The sequence below is a fragment of the Oryzias melastigma genome, linkage group LG23, assembly GCF_002922805.2.
Source record: "Oryzias melastigma strain HK-1 linkage group LG23, ASM292280v2, whole genome shotgun sequence".
NCBI classification, from domain to species: domain Eukaryota; kingdom Metazoa; phylum Chordata; class Actinopteri; order Beloniformes; family Adrianichthyidae; genus Oryzias; species Oryzias melastigma.
Window position 1 is genome coordinate 6,924,549 of NC_050534.1, and position 10,882 is coordinate 6,935,430.

The 10,882-nt window shown below is 38.7% G+C and overlaps 1 long non-coding RNA gene across 13 annotated transcripts in view; it reads left to right on the top strand.

Moving 5' to 3' along the window:
* Nucleotides 1-10,882, top strand: part of LOC112153093 — a 97,878-nt gene that overhangs the window by 40,719 nt on the left and 46,277 nt on the right. For 9 of the 13 annotated variants that reach the window (XR_004947120.1, XR_002920444.1, XR_004947114.1 and 6 more), the window contains one exon: nucleotides 10,645-10,804. The exons of 2 other annotated variants lie outside the window; for them this stretch is intronic. This is a non-coding gene — a long non-coding RNA (uncharacterized LOC112153093). Of the gene's footprint in view, nucleotides 1-7,500; nucleotides 7,586-10,644; nucleotides 10,805-10,882 lie in introns of those variants that run through there. 2 more of the 13 variants (XR_004947116.1, XR_004947123.1) reach the window with 2 other exon arrangements.

Consider the following 10,882-nt stretch of genomic DNA (forward strand, 5'->3'; position numbering starts at 1 on the left):
CAGAATTATTTGCTAGACTCTAACGTGGAATCCTGAGCGGGATAGAAAGCAAGGAAGATCACGGAACACATAATGGAAGGGCCTGGAACTTGACGTAGACCGGTCGCACCAGGAAGGAGCTAGAAAGGATAGCACAGGACAGATGATGATGGTGAGAAGTTATTGTTGGCCTAGACGACATGTGTCAAAGTCAAGGCCCGGGGGCCGGATCCGGCCCTCCAGATAATTCTATTCGGCCCTCCAGATCATTTTATTTTATTGTTATTAATGGCCTGATGTTATCGTGCATTCATTTCTAACTTGTATAATTTTGACCAAATATATTTTTATGGTGAGTAAAATATTGAAAGTTATTTAAAGTTTAAGTTGATTTATTCTGGAATAATATTCCTGCATTTTTATTATTCTTAATTATGTTAAAAAGTTACGGTTTTAAAGTTTTAAAAGTTGTCATTCTGCTAGCTTTTTGGACTATTTTGGCATTTACAAAGATTTTTAAGCTATTTCGGAGTTTAGCAAATATTTCAGCTACACGCTATCTGTTTTCTTGTTTGTTTTTTAGGCTAATTTGACCTTTAGCTAATATTTTCAACATTTGGTTTCAACACCTTTAGTGTTTCATCGATCACCTTCAGTGTTTTCAGCTATCAAGCTTTAGCAGTCTCAGCTATCAATGTCAGCATCTTTAGCTATCAGCATTAGCATCTTCAGCAGCTAAATTAGGCTTACAGCATTTACACTAGCATTATTGCACGTAATGCTATATATCTAGTTCATAATTATGTTAAAGATTATTGTTTAAAGTTTTAAAAATGTAGTTTTAGAGTTTTCAAATCAATGTTTATCTGCGACAGACTGGCGACTTGTCCAGGGTGTATCCCGCCTTCGCCCATCAGTAGTCGGGATAGGCTCCGGCACCCCGCGACCCCGAAAGGGAAGAAGCGGACAAGAAGATGAATGAATGAATAAATGTTTATCCTGTTCAGCCCGCGACCTAAGGTGTGTTTTCGATTTTGGACCCTTGTCCAATTGAATTTGACACCTCTGGCCTGTACCCTTCCAGGTGTACAGGGGAGAACCAAGTTTTTCATATATTGACCCCACTTTTAATGTAAACAAGCCTAGGAGAGCGGATGGGTTAACAAGACCTGTGCTCCCTTTAACCTTTGTTCTATCCTGGGCATGTTTACATTAAAAGTGGGGTCATCTGGACCCAACAAGACAGAGCACTGAACTCCTTTTTTTTCAAGGACTTTTTATCTTCACTGGTGTCCGTGACAGACATAAAATCCTGTCCACCTTTGTCCACCTTTGTCCTCCTTTGTCTTGGGAGGGATCAAACATCAATATAAGGATCGGGTCATCTGGACCCCATAAGATAGCACGAGGGTTAACTTCTGCTTTGAACCAACCACATCTCTCTAAGATTCTCCACGGGCCTGGACGACCCAGAAACCTTCATCACCTGAATACAACTCCCATACAAAAGCATGTTACAAAACCTGACCTTTATGTTGTGTTTTGGTCAAAGATGATCCGTTTCCAAGAGGGGAAAATGGGTCATTTTTGACCTGAACGCAATATAAAGGTTAAGAAGCATTACCAAGGATGCCTAAATGACCCTGAAGTCATAGAATTACCTTTCTATGAGGAAGAAACCCAAATTGACCCCATAGACAATCTCCATCCTGATGAATTTGACAAAAAAATCTGGAAAGCACTGGGATCAAATGTAAACTCACTTCATTACTAGGGATCAAAAAATATTTCAGTCCTTGGCAATGCCTTATAGGTCAGAAAACAAATTCTTACTTTAGTCAACTCAAGCTATAACTCATGAAGTTGTTTTGATTGAATTATTTGAACTTTTTCCGTTACAGCTGATCAAGTAAGAACATTTACATGCCTCTCACTGGTCGGACTTAAAGTGTACTCAATATACTCTTCTGTTACACATTCAGTAAAATGAATGCTTGAGAACACGCCTGGATATGCAACTTGACTTTGAATAATGGTCTCGTATAAGACCATGTAGAAATATACTGTTGGGATTTATCTGACCAGTGGAATGAGACGCAGCAGTTTGCTCCGTCACTGAGCTGCAGCCAGAAGAAAACCTGTTTCTTCAGCTGCTACACACCACAAAGGTGATTTCCTCTCGTTGTAAGACGTGTCACATTCGCATGAACTCTTAACTCAAGCAGCAATCCATTTTTATTTTAACTGTTATTGAGTTCTAAATTACTAGACGTTTCAAGGATGATCCTTCAATGTTATTTGTAGATGGTCGCATTAGCAAAGGCCTGACTGCCACAGAGTGAAAACAGTTTATTAATAAACACCAATTAGAGTGATTTACTTCAAATTATCAGAGTTTAAAGACAAATAGTCCTTCTGCAGGTTACTTACACTGTGATAGGCTGAGGCACAACAGAATTCCCTACATCTTTCACATTTAATAAATCTAATCGGTTACTATTAATAATGTGTTCAAAAGGACAACTGTTTCAAATTAACTTTGCTTACCATATTCTAATTTGCATTTAATACTGATTTGTAATATGGGAAATCAATTCAAATTGCATTTATTTTGAGCTAATGCTCAAACCATCATGCTTTTGTTGTTTTAGCTCCTATTCTTTGTATGTATGGGTATGTGTATGATAAGGGCAAAAACAGTTTTATCCGATAAAAAGTTCATGACGTGATATCAATAAAATAAAATCTAAAATAACTGTTTCCTTTGTATTTTAAATGTAGGCATTAATGCTTTTAATACTATACCTTTCCTATTTAACCTGCTCACATGATGTCTATGAAATCATTTGGGTTTGAAATGATAATTTGGAAAGTGAAGTGATATTTAATCACTGCAGTGGATTATAAATCTAATCACTTAGAGAGAGCGCTTAATTCTTCCACACTGATCAAATTTAGAGTGACCACTGTGCACCTTTGTGACAGAATCTTTCAACCTGTTGCATCTGACAAGTTTTTATTGATATTTTTAGCGTAGCATTTGGTTCTAACTGCGGAGTGTCACTTTAATGTGAAAAAGAGGAATATATTTGACTGAAATATTAATCAGCATGGCTGAGCTAATACCCACTCCATGTCATTTAGAAGAGAGCCCCTTTTTAAATCAAGTCTTACCAGTTACGTTCAAGTTTATTTGGTTAAATAAATAAGTGGAATTGTTTTGTGTTTCTGCTTTTCCAATGCAAAACAATTAGAAATAGATATCGATAAACTTGTGCCAAAAGGTAAAAATTAAGAATTCAAGATTTAAGATCAAATCTCAAGTCTTTGACTTCATTGTGTCTAAAGTCAAAATCCCTGTCGCTGCCTCAGGGCCCCTTGGCAAAAGCCTTTTGCAGTGATTGTACAGACTGTATTAGATCCTCCCATGAGCCATTGTTGCTTTTTTTGATCATCAGTAATGAGCAAACAAAAATTTAATTCAGTATAATTGTGTAGAAGAATAATTCTGGTGTTATTGTAATAAAAAAATCTGCTTCAGAAAACCACACAAAATGATTTTTAAATTATATTATTGGCCACAAGATGTTGGCAACAACACCAGATTAACAATTCAAGAGTCAATGAAATGATAAGAACGGCAGTGCATTGTTAATAAAGCAGTATACAATATTTCCATAAGCATGAAAAACATGGTAGTCGTCTACTACACTTGTCATTGTTGCCACCAGCAAATGCATAAACAGTCCAAACTTCACATGGAGGCGCTCATCATCCTGACAAGGACCCGGCAGAATGTAGGTTAAAGCAATAGGCTCCAAACTCATTAATGTTTAACAGAAAATTGGAGAAGATACAATTATGCAGAGTATTGTTTCTCTTCTTGCAGTAGTCATTGTTCCTTTAAAAATTGGAGCCTGACGTTCAACCCCTTATCCTACACATTCTCATTCCCAAGTCGTCACATATCGATGCATGGTTAAGGACCCCGCCGTGTAACTTTTTGACATTTTGGGTGACATGCTGGCTGTTTTAATTAAATCCAAGATCTACTTGTTTTGTCGGGCTCTGTACCGGATGCGTCTCAAGGTTCCGTTTGCGTCTGGTAGCATTATTCTTACCCGGTCTGGGTCTGGGACTGCCTCCGTAACCAGAAGCGTGTCTGGAACTGGGTTAAGGTTAAGGCTAGGATACAGTCCACCTCGGAGGCTGGGTAGCCTTGATTTTACTGGAAAAGCCATCATGTCGAAAAATGACGAGTTGGGGACACTACAGACGTAAATTTTTGATGCGTAGAGGTCCTTAACCAAACGTCAGTGTGTCACGACTTGGTAATGAGAATGTGTAGCCTTATCACCAGAGCTGTAGCTCCCATGTTGATATTCTTTCATCTTCCGTAACTTATTAAGCATTTACATAATTTCCCTAATTCCCACAGATTTTAAAGCAGAGAAAAACAACTTTGTATTAATATTGTAAATAGGCGCAAAGCCTACTTCAGAATATATTGAAGTTTCATCTCTTCAAACCTTTTTTAAAAAAAAAACAAAAAAAAAACTGCCACCCGTTATCTGATAAAGGTACATGAAGCCTAAAATAGTCCATTTGTTGGGAAGAATGATAAAGATCCCTTAAGAGGATGACTTCACCAACTAATATAAAAGCTGTTTGTCCTCCCACTCTCTTTCTTACGTTAGAAAATAAAAATAAGCCACGAAGTCCGAGTAAGAAGCAAAGACAGTTGTGACCAAAAGCAATAGAAATACAGAGAATGACCGCTCTCAATAACCAAGGCAAAGTCCAGTCTGGAAAAGTCTACATGATTGACAGTGTTGTGCCTTTGATCTGCCAGTGAAGAAATAAGGTGGAACAAGTGAATGCACGGCTGTGTGTGTGTCGGCCATGTAGCTAGGAGACCGTCCCCATGGAGATTGCCGGACTAACGTTTCAGTGAAGATGGGGAATGGGCACAGAGGAGAGTGAGTTTGTCAGTGAGTGTCTGACATCTGTGCACAAGAGTGACAGTGATGTGAGGAGACTGTCCGTGGTTGATCCTTTGATTATGGACTGTGCAAACACGCGCCTGCTGCTAAGGAAATCTCAGCGCTTCACTGAAACTCAGTGTTGCTTTGTTAAAACACATGCAGTGCTTATTTGTTATGGAGATGTGCATGTGTACATGTTGAGACGTGAAATCCGATTTCCAAAAGCTAAATAAAACAGAAATAGCACTTCGATTTTCTACGAAACCAAGTATCCAAGTATGGTCACGCTAAACAATTTTAAATGGAACCTTCTAATAGTTGGTATTAAGACACAAATAAAAAAAAAATATTGCTCAAAGGCTAATTTTTCTACACCGTTAGAGCAAAGATAACACCAGACTTAACACAGAAGTGAGGACACATTAGAAGTGAAAACCAAAGAATTTGCCTCAGAAATCTTCTTGAAAAGTGGAAATTTTCATGTTGACATCTTGTTTAATTATTTTTCTAACAAAATAGTAAAATTTCTGGCAATGGAATTCAGGTTTTAGAAGTTGTTGTTACAGTATAAAAGCATGATTCCCAAGCAACTTCTTATTCATAGATTCTATGTCAAGGGCTATCGTCACATTATAAGTAAGTGATAATGCGTCCATTATCAGAGGACGTTGCTTGATAATGTATACCTCAAAAAGTATAATCTCACTTACACTATGGTCACATACAAAAAAATATTGTAAATTTAATATTAGTTTTTTAATTTTGTTATTTTTACACATTTTAATTTGTCTTTCACAAGAAGCAGACTATTTCAGACTAAATCTGACGGTACATTTAGATCACAATTTGACCAGGAATTACACATTTGCCTCATTGCCATAAGGGATAATCACGCCAGGGTTCACTTGCAAAGGAATCCATCCATTTTCCCAAACCGTTTAATGCCTTGTGGGGTCACATGATTGCTGGAGCCGATACAGTTACCCTGAGCTCCCACAGCTCAGATGCGACCAGTGGAGTCTCTACGTAACCTTAAAAGTGCGAGAGGAACCTCCACCACAGACTATCACATCCAACCTCTGCAATACAGCATTTCCAAATCTGTTTCGCTGGGTTCAAGATTTTTAGCGAATGCCGGAGCTGAGTTGCAGCACTATTTGTGAAGTTGGAGCTATTAACAACCTAAATTGTAATAAATGGCGTGTTATTGTGTGAACCTACTTGAGTTTCGCAAGGTCGGCAACATCTGTAGGTAGAGCGCTCCCACGTCACACCTGAGCTTTAGCGCTTGCCATGGGAGCCTGGGGTTAGCCATAGGCGGAGTACACCCTGTACAGGTCGCTAATTCATTGCAGGGTGCATGTACAGTATGTACTAAATGTACTAGAGTTCTGTTATTTTGTCTGAGTTTAGGTGATATTCTCTCCTGCTTATAAAAAAAAAAAAAAAAAAAAAGGTGGACCTTCTACAAAACAAACTAGGTTTGGGACCAAACACCTCTAATAAGCACGTCTAAACTTTATTTAAAACCTTAAATGTCACGATCATCTTAAAGGTCAAAACAGCCTTATGTAAATAACAACTGAAGATGTGCTACTTGTTTAAAAAGACTGATCGAAGTAAGCCTGTTATTTTCCAAAAAGGTTGAAATTTGAGTCCCACTGCTCTTATCAACAATGCTTGATATTCTGTCCAGTCCACTGCTGGATAGTTTAATATCAGGACCAGTTTGCCGCTATGACAAAAAAATATATATATATATCTTCCTTTTTATTATAATTTCTTGTAAGACGTTGCAGATCACAAAATCTGTCTCTAATTTTGCTTTGCTGCTCCAAATTATAAACCAGAGCATATAAAGTGCATAGGCTGTAGCCTAGATCTCCATTTAAATGTGGCCTTTTCATGCAGACCAAGGTGACAGGAGCTTACGAAAGGGAGAAAGGCAATGAACCGTGGAGCCAGGTAGGCTGTCGAACATCCAGATGGCAGGTCTGCCCCTGGCTGAGGGCTACATGTGTACCTGCGGAAAACAAGTTACGTCCAGCAGTTACTGTTTCTCCCCAGGGAGCAGCACTGTAAACTATACAGAATAAGATGGCATTATGGTCTGTCCTACAAGCTCTGTCAGGCATGGACATTTCTTCTTCTTTTTTTTTAGAAATGTAAGAAAACCAAATGGTTTGTGATCTTCAAATGCTGATATATCAGCGTATATACGTGAGAAACCATTTGTAGGTCTTGCATTACTGCCTTTCAGTAGAAGCAGGAGGTTATTGTATTGCTTAGATTATGTCAATTTATTAATAAAACAAACTTCCAACAGCCGTTGATTACCCCAAGTGCTGCACAGTATGACAGCAAGAAAAAGGGCAAGGAAGCAACGTAATAGAAATTATAATAAAACAGCCTCATAAAAAGGACACTAATAAAAGCAACCACATAATAAAATACAACAAAGGTGGTGTAAGCAACAGAGCAATAAAAACTCAAAGAGTAAACCTAAGTTGATTAAAATGATTTAAAATGATTTCAGGCTCTCCACTGTGTTTGAAAGCCAGCGCAGAGAAGTAGAGAGTTGATGTTAAGAGGTAACGCTTTTTGTTACCAAACAATCCTAATTACTTATTTTCTGCACTATAAGGTGCATCATTAATGAACAGGTCTAATTTCAAACTCATGCTATATATAAAGGAACACCAAACTATAGGGCACAATAAGCAAAAAAAGAGTTAGTCAGTCAGACTTTACTGCGCTCACGCTAACTAGAACTTTTTTAATATGCTACACGTTAGCCATGTTAGCGGCATTAGCTCCACAAAACGTGTAACTCTCAAATTTGCTTGCAACATAAGAAAAATCAGACTAATATAAATAATACAAACAGTACTGACTATGCTAATTTCCATCATGATAGAAACACAAAAATAAAACACAGCTTAACACCGCTATACGTTAGCTGCACTGGTATAATCACAGTACCTGTGACTTCCAAACTTGTTTGTAACAGGGTTCTGTTTGACCCCATCAACCTTCTGTTTCCTACGGGGGTAGGAATCCAGATCAGATCCAGAAGACATCAACAACACAGTTTAGTTAGAGAAGACACCAGCACTATTGTTAAGAATATAGACAGATGGTCTGAAAGAATTACATTTGAATCATGAAACAGCACAAGATCACAGGTGTGACCCTTTCCACAAACCTATAACAGACGACTGCAAATCAAAAGAGTCAAAGGTTTATAAGAAGTCTTTGATCCGGTTTGCATTCACAACAAACATGAACATCTGAATCCCCAACAGTCAAAAGATTATCAACCCTTAAGGGCAATCCCAAACAAAACGTCTGAAGAGTCTAAACAAAATCCTTGTTGGGTTTTTTTTGGTGGACAGTACAACAAAGTGCAGTGAGAATGGATGCAGAGCTGGACTTCAAAGAGTTGGAGTTCAAAGCTGGAGATTCTGATTAATGGAGATTTTTGGCAATGAAAACAGAACTTTTCGATTGAAGTTAGTGCTACACTTTTGCCAGCATGAGGAGCTTAGGAGAGAGAAGTTCAGTAGCTCAGGTTGCTTCAAAAAAGCCACAAACTCACCATCTTGAAGCCAAATCTAAGTAATAAGAAATTAAAATTCATTTCCAAATGTGGAATTAATCTATGCAAGTTTTGTTTGTTAGTGGCTACAAAATAGGAGGGGTCTCAAAATTGATCCTTGTGGACTCCCAATGTGAGAGTAGATGGTTGAGACCTCATCAAATCGCCACCCTTTTCTTGTGTATCTTAACAATAATCCATTTCATATCATAATTTGTGGTCGTGATTCATGATAAATATTAGCTAATTTTGAACAATACGATTCTCTGACCTAAAATTGATCCACAACATCCTTAGCCCAAATTTTCCACCAGTGATTCTGAGATAGGGCTGCACGGTGGCGCAGTGGTTAGCGCTCTTGCCTCACAGCGAGAAGGCCCCAGTTCGAATCCCGGCTGGGACCTTTCTGTGTGGAGTTTGCATGTTCTCCCCGTGCATGCGTGGGTTTTCACCGGGGACTCCGGCTTCCTCCCACCATCCAAAAACATGCTTCATAGGTGAATTGGTGACTCTAAATTGCCCCTAGGTGTGAATGTGAGAGTAGATGGGTGTGTGATTGGGGCCCTGTGACAGACTGGCGACCTGTCCAGGGTGAAGCCCGCCTTCGCCCATCAGTAGTAAGGATAGGCTCCGGCACCCCGCGACCCCGAAAGGGACGAAGCGGACAAGAAGATGGATGGATGGATGGATTCTGAGATAAATACCCGGTACTGAGCAGTGCAGGTGAAGTTTTTGTATTTCTTGCAAGATGTTTCACAACATCAAAATAATAAATAAAACAAAGGCAACATTATTAGAGAATTCTACCACACTGTATGGTTTGCACAAATCAGTTTCCACATTAGACTGTAACAATGGGTGGATCATTTTTTACTGTCATCACGTGTGCCTCCTGTGCCTCAATCCAAATGGTATTTTCCACTATCAATTCTCATCAATTTATTTCATTTTGAACCAATTTTAAAAATTGTATAGATAAATCTGATTAACAACTAATTTTACTCTAGATACAATCCTAGTTCTTACCTCAAATAAAACTCTGAATTAACTAAACTCCTCCCTGTTCGTATTAAATCCATACCCTCTAAAATTGAAGGTTTCTCTGTCAGTTTACCCTGCCTCCATGGTTAAGAGACCGTCATTAGCTGTGTTTCCATTGACTATTAAGTTGCGCAAATTGGGTTTGCGGTGATAAATTTGCCTTATGGAAAGACAACTCTTTGAAAAAACTTGCATTACTCAAGAAACACTTCTTGCATTTGGTGTTTTTGAGGCATATCAAAATTGACATATTTTGCAAAACGGAAATGGAAACACTTTTTTCGACTCAAATGAGTCACGTGACCAACAACTGGATCCCACTGCACAACCAGACGCTCCACAAGTGGTTCACAGCATCACTCAGCTCAACAAAAGTTGAGTGAATCATGTGGAATTGTTGGATCCACAACTCTGCTGTAAAATCACCAGCCAAAAATTCCCAACATCGCTTCATTCATAGCCACTCCCATGTAGCTTTCCACTCCATGTCCTGAATAAGACGCAGGCATCTCCTTTGATAGATGTTAATGAGCGCTAGTGCCATGACAGATTTGAATGTATCTGTTGTTAATCTTATTGCGTAAGATAGTTAAAGTTTATTCGCATAATTATGATTTAATGAAGACAGTGTAATTGCAAAATTGAGGTTTTTTTTACATATCTAGAATTTAAATTAAGTTTAACGGATGTGGGTAAAAACAAGTTTCAGTATATGTTTTTTTCCCCAAAATTCAGGCGCCTTTCCCCCTTTCTGTTTTAGTGCACCTCCTCCACCGGTCACTGCAATTCTCCACCCTGTGGTCTCCCAAAAAATCTCTTACGAAAAACTCCAGTTGGTCCAGAACTCTGCCACCCACATCATCACAAAAACCTCTTCTTCTCACCACAGCACTTCCATCCTGAAAGAACTCCTATGACTCCATGTTTTTTTTTTTTCTTTTTTTTTTATTCTGATCAAAATAGTCTTGGACACTTTCAAAGCCACATCTCCTCTCGGTATTTGTCTGACCTCCATATCTCCACCTCCACCCGTTCTCTCAGATCCTCATCCTCCATCCGCCTCACTGTGCCCTCTGTCTGCTTCAGCTCCACGGGGAGGAGAGCTTTCTGCTCCTCAATACTAGAATTCACTTCCATCAGACAACCAGAACACTGATCCACTTCCTGTCCTGAAATCACCCCTCAAACCTCATCTGTTAAGGTCTGTGATTCTTTCATCAGTTTATGCTTACATCCCTTCTGTTCCTCAAATATTATTTTTTTTACCGTGTTGATACAG